The sequence below is a fragment of the Fukomys damarensis genome, unplaced genomic scaffold (assembly GCF_012274545.1).
Source record: "Fukomys damarensis isolate Sample0158 unplaced genomic scaffold, DMR_v1.0_HiC HiC_scaffold_7, whole genome shotgun sequence".
In the NCBI taxonomy this organism is placed as follows: Eukaryota; Metazoa; Chordata; class Mammalia; order Rodentia; family Bathyergidae; genus Fukomys; species Fukomys damarensis.
The window spans coordinates 36,224,039-36,248,726 of NW_022900919.1; the positions used below are offsets into that span (position 1 = coordinate 36,224,039).

Genomic DNA, 24,688 nt, shown 5'->3' on the forward strand with positions numbered 1-24,688 from the left:
GAGAGAGAGAGAGAGAGAGAGAGAGAGAGAGTGCATTTAAGCAGAGATCAGTCATTTAAGGGTGCAACGGTTTTATTTTCTGCTCATTTTATATCCTCAGTGGAAAGTGGGGGTAGTATTGCTTGAATGCTGGGCTTGAGTTATTCCTGAAATCCTGGTACATGTCTATTTTTTCCATGGTTTGACTGCTTAATATTTACATAGATTCTCTAAGCTAATACACCTCATTTTTGTCACAACCACTTACAATTGGGTTTTTGCCATATGCAATACCCAAAGGGATGTAAGTAATATAGCCAACTTTTCAGGAATCCTTTTGTCCGACCCTTCAGAATCATACAGAGTCTCCCTGCTTCATAGAGGTTGGGTCACCAGATGAGGCCCTTTAAAGTTTTCTGAGGGTAACAACAGGTTGAAATTTCCCAATGAGTGGTGGACCCTCACAAGACAGGAAATCTAGAAGAGAAGGAGGCAGAAGCGGAAGGCCAAGCAAGGCAGCAGGAGCACTGCAGGATGATCCAGGAGCCCTATCAGCATTGCTCCTCTGTGACCTTGTGAGTAATTTGTGTCTGGTCCTTGCCACTGCTCATTTTAAATATGATGTTTAAGTATTGCGCCAGTTCTCCAAACCTGTGGTTCAACGTAAGAGAACGGAAGAAAGGAAGGGGAAAGTGAAGCACTGGGGTGCTGATTCAGGCAGGACAGAGAACAAGAAGCCACAGGTGTGAGGGGAGAAAGGCCAGACCTCTCCTTGCTCTTGGAGCAGTTCATTTTGGAGCCAGAGGAGCAGCAGCAGAAACCGCTTGATCCTTTGCGTTGCGGGACCTTTTCTTCTCTAGCGCCTTTCTGAAGCCATAGACTGAGACTACAGAAAGGAGAAAAGGGCTGTTCTACAGTTTGGGGAAATTTTTATGTTTTGATAAGATTTGAAGGAAAGATTCTAGGAACTAGAGATGGAGCTATTGTTGCAAAAAACAAAGCATATGTTTTGTTGGAGGCCATTGGTTCCACACATACCCTTGTCTTCACTCTGTGGACATTCGTCTTCCTCATCCTTCAAACCCAGCTGACTGGAAGGATGAGGGAAACTTCTGTCCTGAAGCCCTGGACTGCTCTTCTCCAAGGACCTAGTCCCAGGTTTGTAAGGTAAAGCAGAGCAGAAACACTTGCTCAGTGTCAGACTTAGTTTGACATAGATGTGAACCCTTGTAGCTCCACTCAGGTCTCCAGGATGGGGGCTCTCAAACTTGAACGTCCGAACTACTTGGCGGTCACTAAAATACAGGTTACTGGCCTCACTCGAGTCTCAGGCTCAGGGTTGCAATTCTGACCAACTCCTGGATGATGCTGTCCAAGGACCACAGTTTGAGAACCAGTGTCCCGGAGGAAGGGAATCATTGATATAGAGTCATCAGCCATATTGCATTTGGATTAAATTCAAACTAAAAGTCTCTCTTATTTGTTGTGTAGTAGCTGGAGGAACTATTTTCTCCCACTTAAAGAATCATCAATTCCAACCTTGTGCTGTAAAATGGAAACCTCCAGTTTTTGAAAGGACTGGTACTGTGTAGGTAGCTTTCAGCCTTCCCTCCAAGCCTCACTTTACTCATCCCTCCCACCTTCAATGTAGCTGCTCTGTGAGGTGAGAACTAGTTAATGAGGAAGCATAACTCAGTCTCCCTCTTGGCATTTTCTAGGGTCCACTTACCCAGAGCAAGGTTGGAATTTCTGCTCCTTTGAAGGGCAAGCAGCCTGTGTGAGGCTAGGCTATGACTTTCTAGATTTCCTGTCTGACTGCATATATTTCGATGCTCTTTATCTTTTCAGGTTCCAACAACTAGCCTGGGAGAAAGACTGAAAAGGAGTAAGGAAGTCAGTCTCACTCTGGCCGCTGATTGTAAGCTTTTAGTTTATTGAAATCCACCTTTTACAAAATGTCTCACATTTTACTGACTAACCCTTGTCTAGGCATCATTTGGTTCCTGGGAGAGGTAGCAATTAGCACCTTAGAATCCTTGGCATGGTCTTGACAAAACAGTAGCCTCTGTGAGTCAAATGTGGAAAATAACACCCACTGTTTAGGAGGTTTCTGTAGAAATGAAATATAAAACTAGCTACAAAGCTTGATTTGGTGCCTGCCTGGAATTCCAGCACTCAGGAGGCTGAAGAAGGAGGATCGTGAGCTCAAGGGCAACCTGAACCATCTAATGAGACCATGTCTCAAAAAAAAAAAATAAATAACAACACAAACAGACAAAAAACCCAAACAATCATGAGACCAGGTCTCAAAAAAAAAAAAAAAATAACAGCACCATCAGACAAAAAACCCAAACAATCATGAGACCAGGTCTCAAAAAAACGCCACAAACAAACAAACAACCCAAACAATAACAATGGAAATGAAACTAGCTACAATAAACAGGAATATAATAACTATCACACTGCAGATGCTCTTGACAGTATGGGCTTTGAGAACTTCCAAACAAGATCTCTTGTCCTGTGGGCCAGGGTTTGCAGGAATTCACTGAAAAGCAGAATTTGAGGGCATTGTGCATAGATGGTTTCTTTGGAAACTTTTATTAACTCTGAAGGAAAATCATTCTGTAAATGTAGCTTTGGTGTATACATTTTGAAGTGCATGTAACTCACCTAGGAAAGCTTTGTGTTTATTGGTTTATGAATAAAATGAAAGGTTTTGATAATGAGGTGATACATGCAGGAATCTTGTACCAAGCCTGGCTCAAGAGTCTGAGTTTGTACCTCTCCGCTAACTTATTGTGTGCACCTAACACACACACACACACACACACACACACACACACACACGCACGCACGCACAGAATATTTGATAAGGAACCTACCTCTCTCACCCAGGCATGCCACAAAAAACCCCTAACACAAAGCGGAATACAAAATGAAGACAACAGATGTGGTTTTAATAATAGTTCTCTAAATAGCTTGCAGCAAGTCTCTTTTCCATAAACTAAAATATAGCAAGGAATTGTTCATATCATCTCTTTTAACTCATCATGGGTCCTTACAAATCCAATGTATTAAGTAAGAGAGGACCAGTATTTCATTAAAGGACAACTGAGTCTCTTGAGATATCTAAGCATTATCCAGATAATCATGAGGCCATTCCCAAAGCAGAGAGGCTAATAGAAGGCATTTAAAAATTCTCCCTCAATTGAAAAATCAAATATTGCTTACACAGTTTCTTAATTTATCAGATATATCATTCAAGCTAAAAAATAATATGATACCAAGGCCTATTGTTTCTCTAAGAAAACAATATAATAAAGAAGAAAAGAAGCATATGGCCTTCACATAACCTGCAATTAAGAACAGTGGAAATCGGGCATGGCAAATGGTAGCTAATAGAACCTGACAACTGTCCTTCCTTTCCATTTTCAGGTGGAGGAGGTAGCAGTGCATCTCAAGCCTCATGACAACCACTGGGAATATTCATGGTAGCTATCAACGCTTTCCACAAATGTGAAAACTGAATCTCAGTTCTGGTTAGGTAAGTTGTCCAGGGTCATACAGTTAGTGTGGAAGAGCTGACGTGCTGCCAAGCTGACTCTAGGTTCCGTGCTCCTTAAATTCACCTGGACATTAAGCTTCCTTGTTCACTCACGTGGCCATTTGCCACCTGACTTTTTAGTCCAGAGCACTGATCTCTTTGGATGTTGCTGACTCATGTTCTATTACTGGTAGCATGCTTTCCATTGGAGGATCTCAGTGGATCACGTGTACCTCGTGGGGGGAGAGGAAACGTGAGCATTGCAGTCAGAGGAAGGAGATTTTCAAAATTTATAAATTTCCATAGAAATTACACAAGAATCCTAATGTAGCATACAGTAGGCATTCAATTATTAATTACTTTTTTTTTGGTCATCAAATGCTATCTCCATTATAACACTGGAGAAAGTAGAGCACAGAGTGACTAACTAGTGGTTTTACACTTATTTCTTGAGAAGCAATGAGGGGAAAAGAAATGCAACACACAGTCCTCAGTGGACAATTGCTTTTTCCTGAAGATAAGTGAAACTGACTTGTCTCGTCATACTAAGGCTTATTTTTCTTTCCTAGGCAAGACACTTTCCAGGAATCCATACCAACATGAAGAGCTGGTGGACATCATGCCAGAGTGAGCAGAGTAGCATAAAATATGTGACCGTGAAGACAAGAGTTGGCCAAAGCCACAACTCTGCATTTCTGGGTTTATAAATCACAAAAATATCCTTTGATCCTGGTAAATAATAAATAATTTTAACTGTGTATTTTATGTATGCTAAACAGGTTGGCTTTAGCCAATGGTTTTTAATCTCTCAATATAAATCGGCTTTTAGCAATGCTTTTCTTGAGAATTCTCTGATCTTTCATTAGCATTTTAACCTGACTCATATGTAGTAAAAACAGCAGGTTGAAGTGATAAATTACTTGCCATTTTGACAACTATTTAGGCTGTATCTTATTGGGACATAATTTAAGTCCAACATTTGTGGTAACTCTACTCATTGCACAATTCTTGGGTGGTCCTGACTAGAATATTTGATTAATCAAAGGAAGAATTACTTACATTTATAGGTAGAATTCTTTTCTCTGCCAGGGGTGGCTGGTCCCCAGTCACTCATCATTTTCTATATACCTGGTGTGTGACTTATACAGTTGTAGGTACTGAGGATTCAAATATGGCTAAGATACTTCCTTTCCTTTCAGGGAATTCCATACTCTACTAAGGAAGAGAAATGTATAAATAGGTAATTACAAACCAATGGGATAAATCTTACAAGGGAGAAAGGAACACTGCTAATTTATAAGAAGTCAGTTTCTAAAAATGGAGGCTGTGGGACTAAGACCCTTTTTTACATGATCCTGGATCTTTGAACAATGTTTAGGGCGATGAGGGAAGCAGAGGGGCTTGAACACTATCTTTTCTTGCTCAGTCACTCTGCTTTTGCATTACTCTGAATTTTTAGAGCTCGTTACTCCCTGAGTTTTTAATGTTCTTTTTCTGAGTTTAGAGTCCTGACCTAGGAGGTATCTTGTTTCTTGAAGCTTGACTCCTCCCTGTGTGGTGGAAATTGTCTGCATAGGGAGAAATCCCAGTGGAGTGGGATACTGAAATATACACATGTACTTTAGAAACATTTTTGTGAAATCCTACTGATTGCCAAAGACAAATTATATAAAAGCATGTTTTAGATATTTACTTAGTTCCTTGATGGCTAAGGTATTCATTCCTATGTATTCATTTCTGATGCAGTAATCTTTATGAACACTAAGCACTCAGAAACCCTCAAGGGAAAAGAAAAAAATATAAGAAAAAGAAAAAATGGAAACAAAGTGTTTGTAAATAGGGGGGTGGGGGTGAAGGGAGGGCTGGGGAATGGGGAAAAATGAGAACGAAGACCTGTCATGTAAAGGTACAAGATCCCAATGATGAATGTAACTGTACTGTATACCCCAAATGTACCAATAAACTCAATGAGAGAGAGAGAGAGAGAGAGAGAAATGGAAATGAAGTGTTTGTAAATGGGAGGAAAGGAGGGGTTTAAGGGAGGGCAGGGACAAGGGGAAAAAATGAGAACCAAGACCTGTCATGTAAAGGTGCAACATCCCAATGATGAATGTAACTGTACTGTATACCTAATATGTACCAATAAACTCAATGAGAGAGAGAGAGAGAGAGAGAGAGAGAGAAACCCTCAATCAATTGCATACATTGGATTGAGAATGAGGTCTTTTTAAAGTTGGGTTAGTGTTTTAAATTACAAAGCAGTCTTATTTGAAACATATCTTTTAAAAAATAATAATATCCCAAAGAGCATGCTCAATATAATACACTGAGACAGGAATATGCCTATTTTATTTATTGCTATATCTTCAGGATGAGTCTAGCATTTTTCTGATACATGGCAGGAGCTCAATAAATATTTGTTGGGTTAATTGATTAATTAAGATTGACATACTAACACCTGATTATGTTTGAGGTATACACTGTCAGTGATCCTGAAGTTGAAAAACCTGCTTACATTTAGCAATTTCTTAGGCATAAATCAGAAACATTACTTTGATTTCTAGTAAAATTTTTCTAATGAAGTTGAAGTTATATTAGACTTTCCCATTATAATAAAAATACTGTTGCATGGAAATAATTTGCCAGTATTCTTCCTAGCAGGCATTTCTTTCTTTCTTAAAGTGTTACCTGCCTATAGCTAGTCATCAGGACAAAATGGACTAGCTGGAGGGAAACATTAGAAATAAACTGTTTTACAGCTTTCTAGTCATTTTTCCTTGAAAGTATCCAAAAGATGAATATAAACGAACAACATGGCCCGAGACTGTCCATGGAAAGGGAACTCTGTCCAGCTCATTGGTATTCATTCTCAGCTCAATGAAGCGAATTCTCTAGAATGGGATGAGACAGAAGTGCAGGACTGAACTCTGGCCTCAGGGGGGCACCTCACAGGCTTTTATTTCCTTCATGCTGTTCCCAGTAAAGGACAGCAACCACTGATTCCAGCCTGCAGGAACGGAAAGTCTTTTCCCAAGTTCAAAAGTCTGTAGCTAGTGTTTTTGAATAAAAGAAATGATGGGGCAGCTGGGACCAGATGGTCATTGTGCAGAACTTGTCATTTTGGAGGAAAATAACCTTGGTCTTTAAGTATAGAAGCGGGACTGCTGTAGAAGACAAGGCATGGTGAGTCAGCAGAGAGCACAAATGGTCTCCTGTAAGACTTTCGAATTAGACATCTTTGGGTTACATGAACCAAATCAAGTCAACCATAACAACAACAAAAAAGAGGACCAGATATATTTTTCTCTGATCAAAGAGTAAACCATAAACCCAGCACGGCTGTCATGTGGCGGCAAACCCAAGAAGGCATCATAATTCACTTTGATTGAGTTTCTCTGCAATCATTGTTAAGCATTAAAAGGAAATGCTAAACCTGAAACAGGATTTTTCCCCGTCTCTTTTTGGGGACACAAAACTGTTCTTATCACTTAATCTCTGCTGAGGTTAATGTTTGTGTATCAGAAATAAGAAAATCAGTTAAGATCTCCTTTTGTGTTATAATCCTTTGCCTTGGTGGAAAGATGCTGAAATCTGCAGTAGCCTGTGAAAACAAGGAGCCTATGTCTTTTCTGGGTTATCTGATTTTTTTTTTTCCTGGGCACGGGAAGGAAAGCAGGGCTTCACAAATGCTAGGGAACTGCTGTACCATAGTTACACCCCCAGCCCTGTATGATTAGTTTTTGAGCTGTGTAGCTCCATCGTGTGATTCAGGTCACACAGAAATTTCATTTGTTAAGTACTTAACAGCTCACAGATTCTATGAAAGCTCCTACTTTCCTTTTATAAGTGCCAGAGGGAGAAGGGAGGAGTGAATAAACAGCAGCTAATATAATGCTTTAAGTAAGACATTATGGATGATCAAAAAAGAAAGGAATTTTATAAATATTTAATTAGGTTGAAAAACAGAATTACAAAAAGTTTAGGTACATTGTGGGAGATAGTGGGTGCCAGACAGCTACAAACCTGATTAGGAAGGATAGGAGATGCCCACAGCCACGATGACCCAGAATAGACCATTGAGGAAAAAGCCAGAATTTCTCGTTTGACCGGAAAGGCTTCCGAAAGATGATGTCAAAGCAATTTTGAAGAAAAAGAATGGATTGAGAGAGGCAGGGAGGCATTCATCTTGTAATGGAGGAGGGCTGGTAGGTAACAGAACCGTTACTAAAGCAATGCCAGCTGAGACTATTGGCTACTAGACTCGGACACACACTGTCATGGTTTTCAGCACTGATTTCATGAGCATTTGAATGGAAGGGATACTGACCAATGTGAGTCCACTTTTGTCAGCCTGCAGATGAAGAAACTGAGTTTAACAGTGCTTGAGTGACTTATTTAAAGACTGGGATTCCAAAACAGGAAATTACAAGCACTATCTTTATGGATAGCACTGGGCTTCTGGATCCTGACCAACATCCTCACCGTCATTGCCCTGCTGCCCAGATGAACAGAAAAAGACATCATAAAAAATCATGTACACTGTCTGTGCTTTATTTTGCCAATAGGAAAAATGTGGACGATGCAAGAAGTAGCAGAATATATAATTTATAACTTAGTTTCTGGAGTCAAACTGATTGCATTTAGGTCCTGCCTATATTCTGTGACAAGCTACTTAGCTCGTCTTGACTCTGCCCCCGTTGCCTTAGCTGTAACATGGAAACAGTAACAGTAATCTGACTACAAGGTTGTTATACGCACTCTGTGAGTTCATATAGGTCAAAACTTTTACAAGGAGTGTGACTCACTTTTTCCCCATAGGCTTATTCTGATTAAACAATGCTTTAGGTATCTGTCCTAAATCAGATTTACACCTTGTTAAATGTTACCTGATATAATATCTGAGCACATAGGACTGTGGTTTCATCATTTATTTAGAAATCAGAAACTGCTTAGGTTTTTTATTTTGGGAAGTGCTGGAGATCTTATGCAGAAAGAATAGAAGTTACTGCTATGACAACAACAGCAATTCTGAAGATCTTATAGTGTTGTGAAAATTCTCTGAAGACTGTTTTCTTGTAAGATAAATTTTTAAAGATTTAACTTCTTTTAAACTATTACTCCATATTCTGGATACGCTTCTTCAATATTACATTTCATTTCTTCCTTTCTCTTGCATAAGAAAGGCCCTGTGGGCTGTTTAATAAACCACTAGCCTGACCTCCTTGGAATGCATCAAATGTCACTACTTCTAGATTTTCCCCAGGTCAGCTTAGAAATCAGAAGGTTACCCTACAATATTTTTCTCCTAGCATTGTTTGGAGAAAAAAGGATAGTCTCAATACTTCCTAGCTGGGATGAAACACTAACAAAATCTGTGTCTGTAACTGCCCTTCCTCTACCGCAAACCATTGGCTATTTTGCTTTGTAGGTCTGTCAGTATTTGGATTTGCAAGCTCTGCTCTGAGAGTAGTAACCACAAAGACAGAAAGGAAACATGTATAGTTCAGACTTCCAACTAGCCCCGGAGCAAGGGTAACTAGCAGGTCAGCAATGTTATTAGGGAAAGAATTTTGACATGTTGTCCATCTCTTCTCAACCCAGCTTCACAAAATGTTACCCTCCTGCTCTGTTCTTAATCACTTAGACTTGGCTCTGTTTGTCCTGCAGTCTGCAGTGTGCTCTTTTTTTCCACCTTTCTAGCCAGTGTCTATGACAATGCAGCATACTCAGAAGGTATAAGGGAGAGTTTTACCTGAGGATTATCATTCAAGTATACCTGCTGGGGTCTGTCATCATCAGATTCCTGACCTGCTTTTTAATCTCCCAGGCAAGTGGTCATCTCAAACAATTTGGTCTAGTCTATAATGGAAAATTGAAGCTTACAACTTCCTTCTGCACAGGACTTATATGTCCATGTAGGCATGTGTTTCCTGAAAGGGTATCTTAAAAGAGGCTAAATTAAGACTGATTTTTTTTTTAAAAAAAATCAAATACCTCTTATGGGACTAATTTGCTTCTCTCTGTTTTTGGAATAACACAAATTAAATTCACTCTGTCAATAGCATTTCCTAGATATTAAAAATGACTTGTTTACTTTGTTATATCAGTGTCTGCCCAGAAAGTGATGTTAGATGATAAAGCACCCAGTTTTCAGCTTGGCATTCAAAATCTTCCACAGAAGGCTCCAATTCTCCATTTTACCATATTCTTCTACATAAGCTTCCCACCCTATCCAAACAGAGGGACATTTTCAGGGTTTGCTGACTGCTTAGAGCTTGGGCTTGCCTAACTTGAAGTTTTGCCTATATTTACTATAACTTTTGTTTAGTAGAGCCTCCCAATCTCTATCTAACCTTCAAAAGGTAGCTGGGGCCTTACCTCTTCTCTCAGATCATTCTAGTTTACTTTAATATTTTTCTCCTGGTCACATTCATTGGGAAATTAATTACACATACCTTCATAATATTTTTCTACTGTTTTATTGAATTTTCTTTCTGGAATTATTTACGTTTTATTGTTTCTATTAAGACTGCTAGATGCTAAACTTATTGCTAGACTTTACATCCCTCATGGGGTTCATTTATATATCTGGTGCTTACTGATCAATATTTTCCTCTTGAGTTGGTCCCTGCTGACAGGGGGATGACATTGCAGAAATGTAGCCAGCACTGAGGCTGGAAACATAAATTTTCCTCCCTTTCTAGAATTGTAAAGCAGTTCTCTAATGTGAGAAATGTTTATTCACAGTGAATTATATAAAAAGCAGATGTGTCTATTTTTTTTCTCCACATCTCCTTTCTCAAATTCTTTCTTGAATTATTTTTCTCATTTCTGCTAATGGTCAAAACCTACACGTTCTGCTGAAGGCAAGTTGCTACGCAGCTACATGGCTCACTTGAAGAACCATCAATGTTTCAGTTGGTAATTCTTACATTTGGGTAAACATATAGAGCCCAGAGATATCTTTTGACTGCACAATCTAAGGGCAGCTTGTATTGTGTCTGTGCGTGTTCAACAAAGTAAAAATAAAATCGTGGAGTTTTCAGGTTTTTACCAAGGGTGGTTTATGAAGACTGTAAACTGAATGCCGAGGTGGTAATGTAGAAAATGCCAATGGACAGACAAGCAAGTACCATTAGAGGGGCCATGTGAATATTTCCTGGCTCATTCTTACGTCCACATGCTCCTGTCTCTTTCACTGCACTGCCCTGGGTTTTTTAAATTCCAACTTACAATTTGAAAATCTCTTTGATATTTTCCCCCTGAAGCTTGTCAATGGAATAAATGTTAAACTGTGCTCCAATTGTATTTCTCTTGAATTTCTCAGCAAGATATTTTAGAATTAGCTCTACAATTGTACAGTTGCCTCTTCCTCTCAGCCCTGTGCCCTTTGCCAGCGCCACTGCAGTCCTCTACCTCCCTCCCCCACAACCCCGGTCTTCCACTAGCAAACAAACCCAGCAGCGATTACTAATGTCCAAGCACATAATTCCAGCAGCATTCGGCTTTTCATTTGACGCAACTACGCAGAGAGATGTCTAGACATACAGCATGAACTTAAAGCATTTTTAGAGACATTTGCCCTTATTTTCTCCCCCCTTTCCATCACTAAAACACAGCTGTTTATTTTGTCTGAATACTGCAGCATTATAAACTTCTTCCATGCAGTTATACACTTTTGGATAAATTTCTACCCAAATAATTTTACATCCATGCACAATCACACATGGCTATCCATAAAAAGGGAAAACACTAGGCAATAAATAAATGACTGAGGATGAAATCACCTTCAGTATACAAACAGAGAACTTCAGTGTTGCTAATATACAAATGGTTGGAGTTATGACTGGTTAAACACAATTCAAGACCTTATTTTGGGTATTTTAAGGGGATGGTGATATATTTCTTTAATGTATTGTATATATCCTTATATGTGACACTGTTACTCTTCTTTAACAACTACCCAAGTAGTACAATTTTGATCCTTGTTATTTATGACAATTTAAACATCTATATCAAGCAGTAATATATATCCCTGTGACAATTTTTGTTCACTCAGAGGCTCCATGCCTCAGAATAGAAAATGGTTAACCATTTTAAAGTACTTATCACTGCCTCAGCAAAATCCCGCAGTGCCATAATAGAAATTGCAGTAGATCTTTAGGTCAGAATCCAGTTTTAGTCTAACATCGTGGCTCTTTCACCTGCATTATCTTGAAGGACACATTTGGATTTGCCTAAGGAAGAGGAGTATTAATGCTGTCAAAATAAAAAGGTATCAGCCTGCCATAACCAATGTACATAGGAAATACTGCCACTAACCGAAACCATGGCTAAAGAGGTTAAATATACACATCATAGGACCTGCAATTTTTTTCAGAGATGTATTTGTGTGGGTGTGTGTTTGTGTTCATGCCTAATTATCAGGGGAAGGGGAAAAGAGGGATTCATTCTTAAAGTTGATTATACTTAGTTCATCCAATACCAGATTTTTATAAAATAGAAATATTTTGAAAGATACATCACTTCTGAAATGCTGGCATTTTCTTATATACGGTAGTATTCATGCCCACTTAAGATCTATAGGCAGAGCTACTTGGTGTTAAAAACAACAACCTTGACAACGTACTGAGGATAAATGCATATATTAAAATGTGTTTATTTCCTACCTAAAATAAGAGGAAGAAGACAACACAGATTTCCATAAATAGACTATTATTTTTTGAAGTTATGCAGAAAGTGAGGAGGGGGCAGGCCATTATCTGTGAAGAAGTCCCCATGGACAGGATTTTTCCTTTTAACCTACTATGCTTGTGTACCAAGATCTCTGTAAGCCCCAGGTCTCAGAGAGACAATTTGGCCTCCAGCCCTGGCACATCCAGTCCTGGCCAGGCATCTCTGCCGCAGGTAGGCGCATCGCTGCAGCCGACCGCTATCTGAGGTCCTGAAAGGCTCCGGACGCCGCGATCCCGGGTTGCTGTCCAGGGTGCTGAGTCTTAGAAGCCGCAGTCCGGGAGGCGAGCCCACCCGCGTCAGCCCTCCCAGCCAGCACGACCCGCTTGCCTCCCGCCAGCCTGCAGCTGACGTGAAGCAGGCGGCATAAATCAAGTCCGTGGGGGCATGGAGGCTGCTGTTGCCGCTGCATCTCAGCTCGCCCGCCTGGGGCGGGAACTCCCCCCTTCTCTCGCCTCCCAGAGCCCACACCCTGCCTGCTTCTCAGTTCTTCCTTGGATGATAGAGCCTTAACGACAACAGTCCTAATAATAGAGTTGGAAATGCAGGTGGATTTCTATTTGCTTTTGTTTTTGTTATTTTCTTTACAGAAAAAAAAGCAAAACAACAGCAACCACAAAAAAACCCTAACAACCTAAACATCTCTGAAAACTGCATTGCAAGACTGAGGAGAGGGTCCCACCACTTTCAAAAGAGTAAGTTATTATTCCGCGCGTATCCTTGCTCTTCTTTCCCATCGCTCCCTCCGCAGTGTCCCCATTCACCCCTTCCCCAAGCAGCTCACCTCGAAAATACTTTTCTAAAGCCCCAGGCGAGACTCTGGCCAGACATGCACACACGGAATACCGCACCCTAAGTGCACAAATACTTGTATTTGCCCAGGCTCAGTAGGTCTGCTCAGCTGCGGTTCCTTCGGGATATGCAGCCATTTAGAGTCAGAATCACCAGTTGGGGAGGAGGCTCCTTACCTTGGCTTCTTCTCCGGAGGGTGGTGTTCACTGGGTGTCTGCAGGTTTTGAGTGTGCCGGAGCTACGGGGCAGGGAGGGAAGGAAAGATAGAGCCTGACCTCCCCGAGGTTTCGCCTTCAATGCAACGTGAGCTCTGCCCTCATCAAAGATGGCCGCCCCTTTGACGTCAGCAGCTTTTAATAGCTGTCTCCTCGCGGGGCGGGGAGGAAGTGTGTTGGGGGAGGGCGGGGGAAGGGGAGAGAGGGAAGACTGGGGGACGAGGGGTGAGGAGTCGGGAAGTTCTGAGCGCTTGACTCAGCTCCCTCTGAGCTTTGCTGCAAACCTTAGTGTTTTAATCGTTTATCATCACTCTAAAGGGGCAGAGACTCCATTTTAACGTTCGTTCTTGGGCACTTTTTTCTTATGAATGTTTTCCTGATGATGGCTGTTGTTTTATGCTTGTGTGTATGTGTATATGTGTGTGTGCATCCATGTTTGTATAATGTGTATATGCACGCATAAAAACATATATGCGTGAATATATACGTGTATTTACATATGTATGTATATTATAATTTTTTTCCCTGCTGTGTTCTTTTTAGTTGAGTCACAGAACCCGAGAGCCGATCCAGGCAGAGGAGTGGCAGGGGTCGGTGAAGGGGTAGGGGTTAGATTTCGGAGGCGATTTGTTCCCCAAAGAGGAGGGTCCAAAGGGGCATTCCTGTCCCCTTACCAGCTCCATATATGGGCAGGCTACGTGGGTTGCTCATCTGATAATCTTTTTCTTTATTTTGTCCAAGTAGCACCCAGGGTTCGGAGTTTGCATGAATATGGTCAGGAGAGAGCCTCGCGCACTTTATTTTAAAGTACGTCAGAGTGATTATCGAGGATAGATCTCAAATGAGTTAGGGGAAGTCAGAGGGTAGGGCAGTGAGCCCAACCAGCCTGGGCTTGAGAGGGCTCAGGGATTGGAGGTGAGAGTTGTTTGTTGCCTACAGCAAAATAGAAGACGCTGTTTTCGGTTGGATTTGCAGCCAGAGCCTGGGGTTCTTGTAGGGTTGCTTAGGATTTGTCTGCAGAGGCACCTCTGAGCCTTCCAGGACAGTCCAGACACCGAGGCTTAGAGAACAAGGACAGTCAGATCAGGGCATGAGTGGGGAAGACTGCCTGTCCTGGTCACGGGAGACCTTGGAAACTAGAATCCTAAGGCCATGATCCCGTACTCCCAGCGCCCTGGGCGCCCAGGGAGGTTGGGAGGTGTCGGCGGTGGAGATATGCAAATAGCGCAGCAGCGCTGGCCTCTCCCTGATGATTCACAGGTGCTGGGGAGGCAGTCGCGGGGCCCTGCGGGGAGGGCTAGCTGGGAGCGTGGGAGGTGGGGGACCTCGTCTGAGGAACTGTTTGTACTTTTCCGCGGAGGATGCGATTAGAAGTCGTGCCTCGCAATCTTAAAACTCGATGGCCTCTTTTGGGAGATGGAAAATCCTCCTCTCTTTTAGAAGAAATTATTTAGAGCTGGGTTCGGAAAAACAACCTGCAAACACTCCCCTCTCGCCCATACTCCTCCGCCCCAGCTCGTTGGCTCGAGAGCAATAATAAAGGCAATAATAAAGCTTTTAATTGCACGCGATTGTGAAAGAGAGCAGAGAAAGAGTTGTAAAGGGACAGCGTTTAAAAGTGGGGCTGTTAGAATTTAATAAAGGTTGTTTTAAATTGAAATCAGTAGAAATATTGTTTCTTAAAACTCCCTGGCCCAAAAGGTATTTGAAAATATTAACATTTCCAATAATAATTAACAAATAGTGTTTGGGCTTTATTAAAGCTGGATTCCTAAGATAAAAAGTGCGGCTGAAGTTTGTTTACTTAAATATTCATTAAACATTTCAGATTCCTACACAATAAAGAAAATCTGAATGGTCCTTAGATAATTTAATTGCCGATCTTTCTCCTCCATTGTGGTTCTATTTTCATTAAAAGAAAGCTGGAATAGATTGGGGGAGTGGGGAGGCATAATAGCACTGCAAAATTCCTTACAGTCAGAATTTTTCCTAAATCTGACAAAAATTAAGAAATTAAAAAGGCAGCCTATGGAAGCTTGGAAAGAGTCAGAAAGGGGAAAAAACTGCAGTGAGAAGAAATGAAATCTGTGTCTAACCCTCAGACGAGAAATCATTCAGGCAGGAAGTTCTGAGAAAGAATGGAGGAGGCGGGGGATTTTCCAAATTAAAAAAAACAAAAGTACCTACGTCAGTGATGGAGCTTCACCCTGCAGGCACAAGCAATGCGGCAGCCACAGGGAAGGGAGGACTGGCTCAGGATTCTGAGTTTTCAACTGCTGTTGCCCAACACTGACATCTTGACAAACTGCATATGAGAGATGAGTCAGTTTGATTCAAGCCACCCAGAAAATACCACCGGCACTCCAGGATAAGGTGACAGCGTTTCCCATTGCCTTTTGCTCCTTTTGAAAATGATGCTGTATGAGACAGTTCCTTCATGTTTTGAGAAATATAGTGGAGTCTAATTGGAGAAACACTGGATAATATATATATCTGCTAAATAAGACCAAATAACCCTAAATGTATTTTGAATGTAGTAATAAGATTTTCCCCTAGTGGGTTCTCATTGTCTGACTAAAACAAAATAAACCAAACCAAAAAATCCATAGTCATCCTCACCAGGAATGAACCAGCAGATTTGTGTTACTCAGGCTTTACACAGGTCTGAACCTTGTAGAAAAAAGAAGAGATGAAAAATTTGTTCTAAAATGATTCAGCTGCTTGTGAGTTATTTCTACAAAGAACCAACACGTAGATCAACCAGTGCTTAGCAACTCATTCAATGAGTAAGGAGAAAATTACCTGCTTTGCTGACTGGATCCTCATGCTATGTTAAATCAATCTCTGAAAGCTCTCCCTGGTATACCAGGCCCCATGGTATTTTGGTTTGCAATCACTCCAGTTTGAGTCTCTGAAGTAAAGTTCAGTAATCACGGATGGCTCAATAATTACAATTTCACAAGGGATGATAATAAATACTTGCATAAAATACCATGCAATCTTTCCAAAAAAGTATAGAACTAGCTCATCTCAGAAGTGCTCGCTCCAAGGTTCTCTTCCTCTGGGACATGTTGGGCACCCTCTGAACAAGTTTCGAACCCCTGAGTTGATACAGGCTTAGACAAAGGCATAGGTACAGTTTGTTAAATCATCTTTTTTGTTTGTTTGTTCCTTGGTTTGCCTTCCACGTTGTTTACTTCTCTCTTTTTATATACTCTCCCAGTTCTTGCCCCAGACTTTACTCCAATCACCCCATAATGAAGTTGTACGATCTTATAAAAACTTAAATATTCTACGTCTAAAATCCTCGTGCTATCCATAGTCCTGAAGCATCTGAAGGAGGGATACATCTTTCAAGAAGCTGAAGACGAACCAGGACTATTAGTTGTTGTTTCTCATTTGCCAAATTGAGAGAGAGGAAAAAACAAGACTGTACATCCAGAATGGTAAATTACATGTTGAGCATTGTGGGAAGGAAGAAGATCACTCAGCCCTTAGAGCCTTGACATCTCAACACTGCTGATCCTCGTACATCAACGTTACACACTCACTTTTACACAACGATGCATCCCAGCCCTCCTCAGTGCTGAGACCTGCTGTGTCAGGGTGGTGGTGGGGAAGTCTTGTGACAATGAGGGACAGAAGGAAGGAAGAAATGGCGGTCAAAATTTAAAAGGCTATTTGACATGAGTCATAGAATTATTTCAATAAATTTTTTAAGAATCTTATGTGATTTATAACCTCCCCATACCTCAATAATCTCATTGGTAAAATGGAGATACTATATACCTAACTCAGAAGGAAATTATCAAATGCTTACAATCGTGTCTCACATGAAGTACAGGTGAAATAAAAAAAATCTATCATTTTGCTGAGACTACTTCTCTATGAAATGACATAACTTTGCTTTAATATGGAGAGTTGATTTTTCTTAATAGACATCAACTAGTTGCTGTAGGCCTTGGTTTCTTTATCTGTATTAATCTGTTCATTTATTCAACATTTAATGTGAACACCTGTCATATCCTTGGCACTGAACTATCCAGGTAGCAGGACATTGATGGTTAGGGTGGCTAAACAATCTGACCAAGGACATGTCCATATGTGGTACCACTGAGATTTGAATCCCAGATTCTATGCTCATAATTACCATTTCAGTGTACACTCATCTGTCTCTATCAGACTCACTTCCTCCTCTACAGCGAATCAAGCTCAGTATAGTGTAGGTTTTGTATACCTTTTCTCATTAGTGGCTCCAGGGTTTCATTTCCTGAGGGATGAGTCTATGAAGCCCTGGTTGGATGAGTAATAAGTTTGGTTGGGGCAATTACAAGGGAGGAAGCTAGGTTGTTTACCTTGAGTAAACAAAAGCAATATACTCAAAGGAAGAGAAAGCAAATGTAATCAAGTAGAGAGTTCAGAAATCGATACCCAATAAGCAGCTTAAGTATTTTATACTCAAAATGTACTTGATAGGGTCAGCCAGAGGTCAGAACAGAACAACAATGTCAACCAGTGGCCCTGAGAGGAATTTTGAGATTTCATACAAGAATTGGTTCCAAGGGGGTAGGACCTAGTTTGAAGATAAGGGTGAGATGGGTTGAGAAGGATGACTCAGGATATACTAGAAATGGAACAAGGGTATCCAGGGCTACTTCCCTGATGCTGACAGAGCAGTTCTGTCAGTGAAGAGCTTCGAGGCCAGGCAAGGTGCACTCTGATAGCACAGCACATTTCATCAACGTCTCTTGGTCATGTCCCATGAACTTTCTATCTGTATTGACTTTTGGTTCACTCCACAGTGTGTACTTCTCCCATTTCTGAGAGTTGTCGCTAGCAGGTGCCCTCACCTCAGTCTTTTCCGTCTTTGTTGGCTTTTCATTTTCATAGCAGATGGATTGGAGTTGCAGAATAGTAGTTCCCAGCAGGTTATGCTGGATATTGCTCTGAGTCCCACAGAAGCCCCCTGGGAGCTCCATATGTCCACAGAATCTGTCCTGACTCGCCACCACCATGAAAGCTCTGTACTCTAAGCCAAGGAGGAAGAAACATTTTAAAAGCTCACATTTGCTCTGTACACATTACAAAGCATTGTCACACACATGGTCTCATTTTATTCTAGCAATAATGCTCTGCAGTATGTATAACAGCGATTATTATTTTTAGTTCCCAGTTAATAAGTAAATACATGAATCTCTTACACCATACATGTAGCTGGTAGTGGAGTTGGAATAGACACTGAACACTTCCTATTCTAAAAACCATATGAGATCATCCAGAATTCTGATCGGTGTTCCAGACTTCTCTGTTGATTATGGTGTGGAAGAGACTCAATGTCCTGTTCTTACCTGCGCATGTTGTCTTTGAAATACCTGATCCATGAGCTAAGCTCGGTGTGGTACTGCACACTAGTAATCCTAGCACCCTGGGAGACAGAAGCAGGAGGATTAGCAATTTAATGACGTAGCAAGCCCATCTCACCAGATGTCCCACCTTCCAAACTAGTATATTCAGAAACAACTTATTGTTATTCTCTTTTGCTAGCTCTGCTTCATGTTTCCAACTGCAAGGGTTCAGTTCTGAGAGTTTTCTTCCTCTGTACACTCATTTCTCGGTGATTTTATTCAATTCTAGGGCTGCAAATAGTATCTGGCATTAATGCTTCCTTTATATTTACATTTGATTTTCTCTGAATTCTAGCATGTATGTACAGTGGTGCCTCAGTTTATGAACACATGTATTTGAGAACAGTTTGGTTCTCAAACAGAAACATTTGGCAAAATTTTGATATTGTTTGTGAACTATTCATTGGGTAACAAACACACGCATGGCCATCTTTCCTGCATGAACAGGAAGGTGGTCATCTTCTTCACGATTGTGGAACAAATTAAGTCTGTGAACTGAGGTAATATTGTATACATTTTCCTATGCAATATCTGCATTTATATATAAGGCAAATGTGGACATTTAACTTAACATTTCCAAAGCGGAATTCAGGCTTTTTAACATCTCTCTCCCTCTTTGATGCCACAAATACTAAACAGGTGTTACATTCTCCTATTTCCCCAGGATGATAAATCTCATAATATTTCATTGATATTTTTGCACACCCAGTGCACAACCAATCTGTGAACAAATCTTACTCTATTTTCAAAATATTTTCCAAGTCCAGCCACTTCTTGACACTTGCACAGGCCACACCTTCATTTACCTCACCGCCTGATTTCAATTGAGCTGTTGAGGTAGCCTCCTAATTTATCTCCTATCCTCTATTTCCCCATGTAACTGTGACAATTATACTTTAAAATGGCAAGCCTGATCACATTCCCTTCTGAAATATTTTTAGTGGCTTCTTTCACACATAGAAGTCATTCCTCTACCTTACAGCATCTTGCTCCTGGTCACCTATCCAATCTCATTTCTCAACACTTGCCTACTTCTTTCTATTCCAGTAACATTGCCATCTCACTGTTTATAGAACAGCCAAGCACATTCCTACCTCAGGACCTTTGCACATAGTATTACTTCTACCCACAGTACTATTCCCAGATCATTTTGTGTCATACCTTCTCAAGTATTACTGTTCACAGGAGCCTTCTTTAACAATCCAAACTAGCTAATATTGTTAACTTGAATGTGCTAACATTTTTTATTCTTTTATCTTGTGCTATTTTTCTTCAAATCACTATTCTCTTCTTCTAATACAAGTGTTTTTGTCTGTACCTATATTCTATTTATCAGAAGCAATCAGTTTTTTATCATTGAGTTTTTGGTACATTTTAGGTATACAGTACAGTTACATTCATCTTTGGGATCTTGTACCTTTACATGACAGATCTTGGTTCTCATTTTTTCCCCTTGTCCCTGCCCTCCCTTCACCCCCTCCTCCCTTTCCTATTTACAAATATTTTATTTCCATTTTTTCATTTTCTCATTTTTTTTCTTTTCCTTTATTCCCTTTCCCCTACCCTTTCCATTTCCCCTACACCTTTAGCCCTTTTCTTCCTGTTTCACATTGTCAATTATATCATTAGGATTTTATGTACCCTTATAATTTTTTACACCTGAGAAACTATTTGGCATTTATATGTGCATAGGAAAATGGATACATATCGAGGATATACTCCTAAAAGAAATAAATAAGTCACACTTGTAGAAACAATAATTTTTAATTTTTTTTTGTTAAGCTCATCTTTGTCTCTGAACAATATGCAGACATTGCTAATTGCTAATATATAACATAGACTATCAGTTTCCTGTTATGGCAGATAATGATTAAGCTCTGTGATAGCCTCCTTTCTTCTCCCCACCTTCCCAATGCCACAGGTTTTTGTTAGTCACTTAGTGACTAATATACCTAGGTAAATACTGTTCATCAATAAGTTACTACCACAAACAATATTAGTATGCCTTTTCTGTCCACACTTTTCAACTTTCCCTGGAGAGGATTCTACACAGCAGAAAAAGATGGTTATGTGTGTGAGAAATAAAAGTTGTATGAACATAAGACTTCTCATTAGCTAATCCGGATGGTAAGGTCCCTGCAACAAGTCTTACTGCAAGGAAAATACATTTCTGTCTATGAGATTATATCCTTCCAAAATATTAATAAAGAATGAAGGATAAACTGAAGACATTTCTAGATGTGCATAAATTCAGGAAGACTACCTTCTATTGTACTCTGTCTTACTGAAAAATATTTCCCAACAATTGTACCCCAGTAATACAATCACTCATAAGATAATATACAAGAGCAGGAAGACTAGGAATTTAGGAAACACTGGAACTGATATAGAGTTTCTTTTTTAGTATCAAAGCTAAGAAGTAAGTATAAAAGTACATCAGTAAAAACTAGATCATTTGAAAAACAGCATATTTGAAAAGTAGCTGGTTCTATAATTAGACTGACAGCATATATATCACGACTTGCCTTTGTTATAATTTATAGGGACGTTAAGAATAAAATGTCTATATAATTTATAGAGAATACAAAAGTATATATGACACTATTTTGAGCAAATTTTGAAGGCATTTAAGGAAATGTCCTTAATTTATCTTTTATTACTTTTTTTGTAAGAATATTTCTCCTTTAAATATTCAGCATTATACGTGGTTTGGCCGTACATACTATTTATAAAATCACAATGCCATTTATTGATTTTCAAAGATTAAAGTCAAAGTGTAGGCCAAGCATGAATGACTAAATTGTGTTTACCTAACTTAATGTAAATGTTCTGAGGCCTAACATAGAAAACTGGTGGTAGAGCTGTCAGAATGTGGGAGATAAAGGAGGACTTAGGAAGGGCAAGGAGGAGACATGTTATATAATGAGAAGCCTCCGCTTACTCATTTTATGTGGTAAGAGTTAAGAGTATAAGTATAACGATGATAGAAGTAAAGTTTAGTTATAGTACATGATTATACAGAATTATGAAGGTGGCCAACAAAAAACCCAAAAAGTAATAGAAGTGCCAAAGTTCAGTGGCTGCAGCAAAGTCGAAAAAGCCAATTAGATTAAGCTTCACATCTTCATAAAAGGCAATTGTATAATATTTAAAGTTGGTAAATCAATAAATAAAAGCACATCACTCATCACTGAAAATGAAGAGGGTAAACATCTAGAAGAATTTAAAAAAATATTAAAGATGGTTACCTCTTGGAGGGATAAAGTTGCAAGATATTTTTATTTCTTTTAAATGTTGTGCTCATGTGAATGTATGTCTCTTTAAAAAGAACAAAGATGACAAGATCATTTATAAATGCTTTTAAACACCTCTGTTTTGGGTGGGCTGCTACATTCTATCTTTAATATCTTATTCTGTAATGCCTTGACAGTTCTAAAAACTTTTATGTTCAGTTTTTCAAAATAATATTATTTTTTCTAGTACAGGAGAAAATGATTCATTGAAATAAATATTTAATCCTTTTGTTTTTCTGGGTAATGCTAAGTAGAATGACTGAGATTAAAATTTAAAAATGAGATGTGAAAACTGACATCTGGATAGGAGATCTTTTAGAGCCAATATTTGAATAAAGTTAAGATTATGCAAGGGCCACTTTTGGAATGGTGGCATAAGATCTCTGAAAATATACTGCCCTACAAAAGCAGCAGAGTACTGAGAGGGGAGAATATCAAAGTAAATTCTTTTAGAACTCAGGAAATTAACCAAAGAGTTGCAACAATCCAACAAGCATTTATTCAAGAAAAATTGATGAAATGTGTTAAGAACAGCAAACTTTGTGGCACTTAATTATCCTATTTTCACCCCTTGTCCTCAGCCTTACTGTGGCCTCACTGATGAATTCTACAATACTTTAAAAAAGAACAAACATCAGTTCTTTTCAGAGTCTTTCAAAAAATGGGGCAGGTAAGACTTCCCAACTCTATGAAGTCAGTATGGCCTGATAGCTACTCCAAAGGCAACACAAAAAGGAAGGAAAAGGGAGGAAGGAAGGATGGAAGGATGCAACTGATATCCTTCATGAATACAGACAGGTTATATTCTCATCAAGATATTAGCAAGCCAAATCTAGCACCATATAAAAATATTATATATGATGGCTACTGTGATTTGTACCAGATGCAAGTTTGGTTCAACACACAAAAAGTAATGAATGTGACATACTACAGAATATAAAAGACAAATTCACGTAATCCTCACAATTGACACAGAATAGATATTTGACACAATTTAACAATATTTCATGATAATTGCCCTCAATAAACTAGTAATTGAGAGCGCCCGGGAGGTAGCCTGGGCCCGATCCACCGCGGGAAGGGGAGCCATGCCTTCTCCAGCCCCAGCCGCTCCAGTGCCAGGAAGGTAGCATGCCTGAACCCCCATAACTCCCCCCACACTCTCAGACCTCCTGACTGTGCCAGTCTTTGGACCCACTCTGCAGAGGCAGAGGTGGTCATCAAGGGTATTTTTCTGAGTTCCCAACTTTGAACATCTTTAAAGAAAGGGTGTGGGAAACCTGTAATAGCACGGTGTGGAGTTCAACAATTCAGAAGGTTGGGGAGCTCAATCTGGGCCTTGCAGCCCGAGGTCAGTCTGCATCATGGGGTTCAGCCATCAGCTAACTGAGATCAGGGATCTTGCATCCTCTCTCTGTCTGAGCCATTAAATGGTAAATATACTATATTGAAATTTTGTTCACTGCAGACATGTTCTGGACTGCTTCTTGATTTCAATTTAATTCAAATGATATAAGGGTGATAGACTACTGACTACCACAGGTGGTCACTTTCCAAGTTGTGCTTGATCTTAATGTGTTGCTGATTGTATCAGTTGGGGTAAAGCATTGGGGTTGATTTGATGAGCTGTTTTCTCTGACATTTTGAAGATGAGAATGTCTGTGGGTCGTTAGAGACACAGAAGCTAGGGCGCAACTATATCAGGAAGAGGTGGGTGATAACCCAGAGATTAAACCAAGGACAGCCCGACAACAAAAATAAAAATGAGAAAACACTTAAGTAAGACACAAAGACAGACTTCCAGTTCACCAATGGCAAACAGTAGGACAAATGAGGATGAAAATGCTGATAGTGAACCGCCAGGACACCCTGAACTCAAAGCACAGGAAGTAACAAAAGAGATCAATCAGGCTCTAGAAAAATTCAAAACAGAAATAATTTCCCAGATAACCATAGAGATAGTGAGCAAAAGGGAAGTCGTCATTCAAGACTCTAGAGCAGAAACTGAAAAGAGCTCAGGACCATGATAGAAGCCATGAAGGCCCAGCATAAGAAAGAAATGGAAAAAATAAACGCGCAACATAAGAAAGAAATGGAATCCATAAAACAGATTCAAACAGATACCCAGGAGATTAAACACTCTATTGAAAGTGTATGCAACAGAATAAAAGAATGCGAAGATAGACTCTCAGATATAGAAGATAAGATTGCAGTCAGTGACCATGAAAAGAGAGGTCTCTTAAAAACAGTAGGGGATCATGAGAAATCGATCCAACAACTCCTAGATGATGCAAAGAAGAATAACATAAGACTGATAGGAATCCATGAAGTAGCAGGAGAAAATACAAATGACTTAAAAAAGCTGTTTGCAGAATTAATGACAGAAAACTTCCCAAACAAAGGGGAAGAATTTGACATTCAGATAACTAAGGCATATAGGACCCCAACTAGCTACAATAAAAAAAAATCTATACCTAGACATATAATAATCAAGATCTCAGAAACCCAACAGAAGAACAAAATACTACAAGCAGTAAGAGAAAAGAAACAAACCACATGCAAAGGAAAGCCCATCAGAATCACAGCAGACTTTTCAACACAAATCCTTGGGGCAAGGAGAGCCTGGAATGAGATATTTCAAGTACTAAAAGAGAACAATCTCCAAACTAGACTGATGTATCCTGCAAAACTCTCTTTCAAAATGGATGGGGAAATAAGACACTTCCA

At 39.8% G+C, this 24,688-nt stretch overlaps 1 protein-coding gene and 1 long non-coding RNA gene across 4 annotated transcripts in view; one reads left to right on the forward strand and one right to left on the reverse strand.

The window, feature by feature from the left end:
- The window catches only part of Snap25 (synaptosome associated protein 25), an 84,133-nt gene extending 70,727 nt beyond the window's left edge, over positions 1-13,406 (reverse strand). Inside the window, exon 1 of one of the 3 annotated variants that reach the window (XM_010616004.3) lies at positions 13,225-13,406. The gene's annotated coding sequence lies outside the window, so the exon portion shown is untranslated. Of the gene's footprint in view, positions 1-13,040; positions 13,065-13,224 lie in introns of those variants that run through there. The other 2 variants (XM_010616002.3, XM_010616003.3) reach the window with 2 other exon arrangements.
- The window catches only part of LOC104856555, a 134,962-nt gene continuing 122,622 nt past the window's right edge, over positions 12,349-24,688 (forward strand). The window contains exon 1 of the long non-coding RNA XR_004516212.1: positions 12,349-12,951. This is a non-coding gene — a long non-coding RNA (uncharacterized LOC104856555). The remainder of the gene's footprint in view (positions 12,952-24,688) is intronic.